The sequence below is a fragment of the Arachis ipaensis genome, chromosome B4, assembly GCF_059453495.1.
Source record: "Arachis ipaensis isolate K30076 ecotype BB chromosome B4, ASM5945349v1, whole genome shotgun sequence".
Classification (NCBI taxonomy): domain Eukaryota; kingdom Viridiplantae; phylum Streptophyta; class Magnoliopsida; order Fabales; family Fabaceae; genus Arachis; species Arachis ipaensis.
Window position 1 is genome coordinate 36,410,173 of NC_142439.1, and position 6,980 is coordinate 36,417,152.

At 37.5% G+C, this 6,980-nt stretch overlaps 1 pseudogene; it reads left to right on the plus strand.

Annotated features, from left to right (window-relative positions):
- Positions 1-4,831: 4,831 nt before the first annotated feature.
- On the plus strand, positions 4,832-5,255 carry LOC148567191 (uncharacterized; annotated as a pseudogene).
- Positions 5,256-6,980: the final 1,725 nt, after the last annotated feature.

Consider the following 6,980-nt stretch of genomic DNA (forward strand, 5'->3'; position numbering starts at 1 on the left):
GGATGAGCTCGCCCCCATAAATATTCACCAGTGATGGTGATGGATATGGATCATGATTATGATCAAGTTTATGATGAGTATAACTCGAGTTGGGGATGCACGACAGAGGGATAGTCCAATGGTTAGCTACCTGGACTTGTCGGGTTGGCTCTATAACCGACAGATGATATCATCAGCCACTAGGGACAGGCATGCATCATATGCATCTATGTGACATTGTTTGGGTGTGCATATTGTACTTGGTTTGCCTATATGATTAACTGCTGTTTATTCTACTTGCTGTAACTGTTGTTTGTGCTTGAACTTCCTATTTGTGTTTGCAACTGGGACTCTGTTGGATTGTGGTGATTTGGTTGATGGTTGGATTGTTTGGGCCTAGGGCCGTGGTTGGATTGTTTGGGCCTAGGGCCGTGGTTGGATTGAGATGGACCGATGGTTGGTTTCGGTTTTGTGTTTCTGATTTGGAAAAATGTGAAAGGCTATTTGGTTCAGCATGGTTAAACCTTTTTAAAAGACTTTTGAGTTTTTGAGAATTGAACGGTTCCTCTTTTAGAAAAGATTTCCGACTTTACTTTCATTGTAAACCGTTGTTTTTGAAAAGAGGCATAAGACGGTTATTAATCACTGATGCGGTTATCTTCACGTATCCTATTACAGTAATTCCCAAAAACCCTCTACTGAGAACCCTTTCGAGGATGATGTTCTCACCCCCCTACATTTTTCCCCTTTCAGGATATGGGCGCAGAAGTTACGAAGAGCTTATTTAATTGTTGTTGTGATGCTCTGTATTGTTTTAGTTATGATTTACTGCACCCTCGCCTTTATCTTGATATAATCTGTAAGAGGTATAGGAATTGTATTGAATTATGTTTGTAATATTATTTATATATATTTATGTATATATATGGATGTACTCTTTATGAGTTGTTGTAAGTTGAATGGTATTTATGGAGGTACGTTATCGAACGAAAGTATTTTTGGGAGCGGTATTGTGGTTTAAAGTTTTAAACAGGCTCATATTTTAGTATTAAGTAGTATAAGTGTCGTCGTAATGTCCGAGCTATCAGAGTCGCGCAGCCGGAAGTGTGAACTTTGGTAGTTAGGGTGTTACATTATAGTATCAGAGCAGTTCTTCCTGTAGAGCCTGAGGAATGGACTGACTATGCTTCAGTTGCATACTCTGAGCGTTTGTCATGTATTAGGTCTTGTCGAATGACGAGAATTAGAGCTTTATGCACATGACGGTCTATTGATTAACGCTGTTAGTCTTGCATTGCATAATTCCTGATATTAAGTTCGGCCGGCTTAATACTAGTGAATTATGTATATAAAAGCACTGATGGGTTATCATAGATGATATACGAGTTTCGAGTAAAGCGAATCGCGGGCTTTGGGGGAACGTTAGAAACTTTTTCTCGAGGCTATTCAGTTGTGTGTCTTGAATTCTGTTCGAGTCGACCTGTTCTTTTATATCCTAACTTGAAGTTCTTGTTTGGTACTCCTCTTGAAAAGTAATTTGATGTTTCCACTCTATTCCTCTATTCATATGCATTCTTGGATGATCTTAAGTGCATATGCTTGTTTAGAATCCTTGATGCATCTGTCTTCCTCTGTTTGAGTTCTTCTTGATTCAAGTATTCTTTGATATAGTCTTGAACTTGTCTTAATGTGCTGTGACTTTTAACTCTGGGTTCCGAGTTCATTCTTAGAGAACTTGTTGATTCAGTTTTCCTCTTATTTGACAGTGATTACAGCTAATTTTGGGATTTTTATAAAAATTGCTGTTGATTAGATATACACTTATCTATATGTGGAACTTTGAAGATTTCTTATACGAGTTTAACAACTATTTATTTCTAATGCCTCGCATGTACCTTTACTGGTTTATAGAACTGCACCTACTTAAGATACAAATTGACTTTCTAGTAATTTTACTATAGTTTCAATGGACATCTTTATTTGATTGTGTATTTGGATATTTTCCGAAATACTGGAAAGAAAGGATTTTTCGCTTTTATTCCGGTTGAGTTTCGTTTGATAAGCTTTACTTAACTATTTTGAATTGAGTTTGGTTTAGCATACTACATGGTTTATGCCATTGTTGTTCTTTTGAAAATGTTGGATTCATAGCTTTCTTCTTATGAACGGACTGGTTCCTTCTTAAGCTTTTCACCTCTATGAATGTCATATGTGATTCTGTTTTTAACTAATCTTTTACATCTTGTGAACATTACCATTGATCTTGGTTTGTCCCCTCTTGTGAATCTCATCCTTATGTGGGTCAGTTTGATTCGTTTCAAGATAGTGCATTGTTTATTCTCCCATTATCTCTACAAGAGTTTTTAGTTAAAGATTTATCATTAAAAAATTACAAATGATTGAGTTGTCTTTTTCTATGACTTTTGTATTCTTTTGGATCAATTTAAAACTTGTTTGATGTTTCATGTCTAGTGGATCTTGTTTGAACTACTTTAAATTAAGATCCTTTCTTGCAAGGCTTGAATTCTTTTTAGTACATCTTAAACTTCTTGAATGTTCTTTCGAGATGGTGATTTCAAGAACGCTTTTGGAGTTTTGTTTTGAACCTTTTAAAGAAGTTTCGAATTCTCTTTGACGAAATATTAAACGGAATTTATTTTCTGTTGTTTGATTGAGATTAAAACCATCGTCCAATTTTGACGAAATTAATTTAAAGTTGGCATGCGCCCTTTTAAATGAAGTTTTGGAAAGCTCCCTTGTTTAGTGGAAATTGGTTCGTTTGTAATGCGCCACTTATTTCCTTTACCAAATTGTAAGCGAATTTTTACTTCGGAGTTTCTTTTTTAAAAAGAGTTTAACTTCCTCTTTCGTACTTGTTATGAATATTATACACGCTTGTTTGAATACGAAATTTTGAGAATTTTTGAACAAGCCTTTGATTTCTCTCCCGAGTTTTATGAACTGCTTTTGGTTAAGTTGTGCATCTAATTATCTTTTTAAAATATTTGAAGAAATATTTTAGCCTTTAGCCAAACCCGTGTGCACCTTGTTTTTAGAACTCGACAAAATCTATTTCAACATGAACTTGCATTAAAGCAAAGCCACGATTATGCTTTTGTTACTCTCTTGAAGGATGTTGTTAATTAACCTTTCTTTTAGATTGCGAAGTGGTTTTTCCGCAGGTTTCGGTTCCTTTATGAACAATGTATTTGGAAGTACTTTTAATCTTGCTCTTGAGTTTTGTGAGCTTTGTCTTGGGTTTGATATTCCTTTTTGTAAGCCTCCTACTTCTTCGACTCAACTTGAATTTGTTTTGAACTAAGGCGCTGGTTCTCTTCTGATTGGTCCTATTGGATTTCTTGGATCCAAGTGTTTTCTTTGGAGTTGTCAATCGATTTATTTCTAGCAAACTCCTTTGCTTGGACATCTTTGTCTATCCGGGGATTGGATACATTCTCTCGAATCTATGAGTATTATCCTTGACATTTGACTCTCCTTTTTAAATCTTGTATCCTTCTGAGTAGACTTGAGAATTGTTTTGATATCACGCGTGATTTGTAGACGTAGTAACACAATACGTTAGTTCTTTAAGACGTGATATGTGTATATGAAAGGTGAAATGGTGGGTGTACCATGTTATGAGTTGTGGATGTTTTGTTCCTTGCTAACGGGTTTGCGGTTGTTAGGCTTATGATTGGCCATGAGGTTGTAAAATGATTGGTGGAGTTGGGAGGTTGAGGTTCTGAAGTAAGAACGAGATTTGTCGGCGAACGTTGTGGCCGTTGTTTTATTACCAACCTGTTTTGGTAGCCTTTATGTCAAATTGATACCGCCTTGTTTTGTGAACGCCTATCTTGGTTTGCATCCTATTTGGTACCTCAAGTTTTTGTAAAGCTTTGAGATCATATGACCTTGTGCGTTGAGCCTATCTTGTAACGTTTGCTTTGCAATCACACCCCTACCTTTGTATCCTTATGCATACGACCATCCAAGTATTTGAAAACCATATATATGTTTATATTTTGAGATACGTTTGCTTTTCCCTTAAATGTGTTCAAGGATGAACTGTTATGAAATTTCTTTCGTTTTGTATCAATTTTCGAAGACGAAAATTTTTATAAGGTGGGTGGGATGTAAGACCCAGAACTTTTAAAAAGTCTTATCATGATCAAGTCTCAAATCATATAGTTATTTATAGCCTTAATTTCGAAAATCAGTTTATTAAAGATGATTAAGGCAAGTTTTGATTTATTGGATTTGAGATAAGTTATGATTATCATCCAATTTCACAATTATTGGATTATTTTCTATATTTGAATTATAAAGTTGATAGTTATGAAATAATAAGGATTTTATATGATTTGGATTAGATAAGTAATATTTTAAATATTAATATTGCTATTTTAGAAAAATGAAGAAATTAAGTATATTATTTCTAATTATTTGATTTGGGCATTTTATTGAAAATAATTTGTGAGATTGGTGAGCAAATGGTATTTTCTATATATAATAAGTGTTGGATTTAACTTGGGTTTCAATTACTATATTATTCCCAATTTTAAGTGAAATTACCAAAATGCCCTTAACCCTAAGTTTTTTTTAAAAAAAAAATAATAATAAACCCTAATGCCCTATCCCTCAGCCGCCGAAACCCTAATCCTATTGCCTCTTCCAAAATCAGCGGCATTCATGAGATAGAACAGAGAGAGAAGTTGAGGAATCAGAGGGAACCGGGGAAGGGGAATCGGAGAAGAGGGACGGTGCGACGCCGGCGAGGTGAGTGACACGGAGGAGTGGGAGATGCGTCGCGGTTAGTGGGCCTCGCCGCCCGTGGCTGCTGTCATCCCCGACAATGGAGGAGCGAGAAGTGGGTGAACGCGAGGAGGGAGAGTGGGAGCTCGCGAGGGAGCTGCCGCCGTCGGAACTGAGTTCCCTGTCGTCGTTGGAGCCCGTCGCCGCCAGCTTTGTCAGGTCTCTGCCACCGAATCCATCCTTCCCGCCGCCACTGGAAGCACGAACAGAGAAGAGTCGCCTTTGTCGGAACCGCCGCCGCCACTGCCAGCTTCCACCTCCATCGTGGTTGACTATGGATGAGAGTGGAGGAAACTGCCTCTCTCTGCCGTTGAAATCCTCCGCCGCTGCTGCTTGCATCTTGAGCTGCTGCATCAGCCACCGCGGCAGGTGTCGCTGTTGGAAAGGAGAGCTGCGCCTCTGTGTTTCTGGCAACCGGGAGTGGTTCTATGACTTCCGGGACCACCGCCAAAGCTCCGGGCTGAGCCTCTGCCGCCAGGAACGTCTCTGCTGCCACCGGGTCCCGTCGGCGGTAAGAATTTTAAGTTTGGTTACTGTTCTTTTGGATTTTGGAAAGAGTATTGACACTGCGTGGTTGTACAACTGCTATTATCATAAATTCGGGCTGCCGCCGTTATTCAGAATTTATTAACGGAGCCGCTGCCGAGTCGTTTTGGAGTTGCGGCTGTTTCGTTTCGCTAGTCTAGTGAGTATCTCTATTTCGAAAGCCTTGCGTTAGTACCTTGTTGTGCTTGGTTAATGAATATGAGTTTTGGTAACGTGGGGTCGAGTCCTAATTGTTATGTGTTGCGATTAGAGTTGGTGAGATTGTTGAGAACGCAAGTGGAGCCGAGTTGCTGGCTGCAGTTGGTTTTGGGTTGAGGCGAAGAGGACTCTGCGAGACTTTTGGACTATGGAATTGCGTTTTGAGGTAGGGGCGATTTTCGAAAACTATAGTTTATTATTGGAATTATTACATATGGGTACTGATGTGAGATATTGTGTATTTTGTGATTGTATCTGCCTTATGTATTATTTGATTGATTCGAATGACTATGGATGTTGGTTTGGCTGAATTGTTGTGTGGCTTGTGAAATGTAATGTTTGAAGTTGATTCTTTAAAGATTTGAAATGAGTTTAATCCGTTGAGGATTGGTTTGAATGGAGTCATTTATTTTGATGATGTGAAAGATAGAATACTTTTGAAATTCAGCCTGGGTTGCTTTAATTGATTTGGTTTTGATAAATGATTTATTGTTGAACCGATTCTTTAAAGCTTTAGAAATGATGAGTTAAATCGGTTGGTATTGAGTTGATTTTTGAAATGGTTTCCTTGAGATATGCCACTGAGGCGACTGTTGGATTTAGCTTGCTTTTGAATTGATTTCTGGATTTGAGCTGTTGAAAAGGAATGAGAAACGGTTTAGTTGGGACCCGAACCGGGTGGTAAAAGTCCAAGTTTTAGGGGAGGTGCTGCCGAAATTTCTATAAAATCCGAGTCTTTATTGAAATGTTGTCTGGCAAATGATGAGTTAAAGGCTTCTACTATTTTAATTGAATTATCAAGAAAGGGATGATTCATGTTTTCGAAATGAGTTAGTAAAGAGGAAATTGTGATTTAGTCTTGCTTCTTAAGAAAGACATTGTATCTCTTTCAGGAGAAAGTTATTTAGAGGAAACTTGTGTTTTAAAGCTATTTGAATGTGAAAAGGGTTTATGCCTTTGAATTTGACTTGGGGGTTTCAATTAAAGAAGTTTCAATGACTTTGAAAGAACCTGAATGTCTATTGACAAGTTTTATTTTGAAATGTTTTGAGAAAGGTTTTAAGTACACTTTGAACTCTGAACTTTTGCAAGACTAAAACAATTTTGAACAGTTGAAACGCTTTAGAATTTATTATGGGGGTTGAAGCTGGTTTTGCCTAAGTAAAGGAAACGGCTTTGAAAGAAGTAAATGATTACGTGACTCGGTTCGGCTTAGATCCTATTTTATTACTCAAATCGAAAAGCCAAGGTTTTAATGATTTTAAATGAATTCGGCGAAATGAGTTATGCTATTCTCCCCTAAAGACTTGGGACTCTGTCGAGAAATTTTTGTTATAAAATCCCATTGTTGGATGGGTGATTTTGAATATCTCAAAGAGGCTTTTAACTTGCCATGATTATGGAAGTTTTGGAAAGAGGATGCCGAGAGTGACAATGTTTTAAAA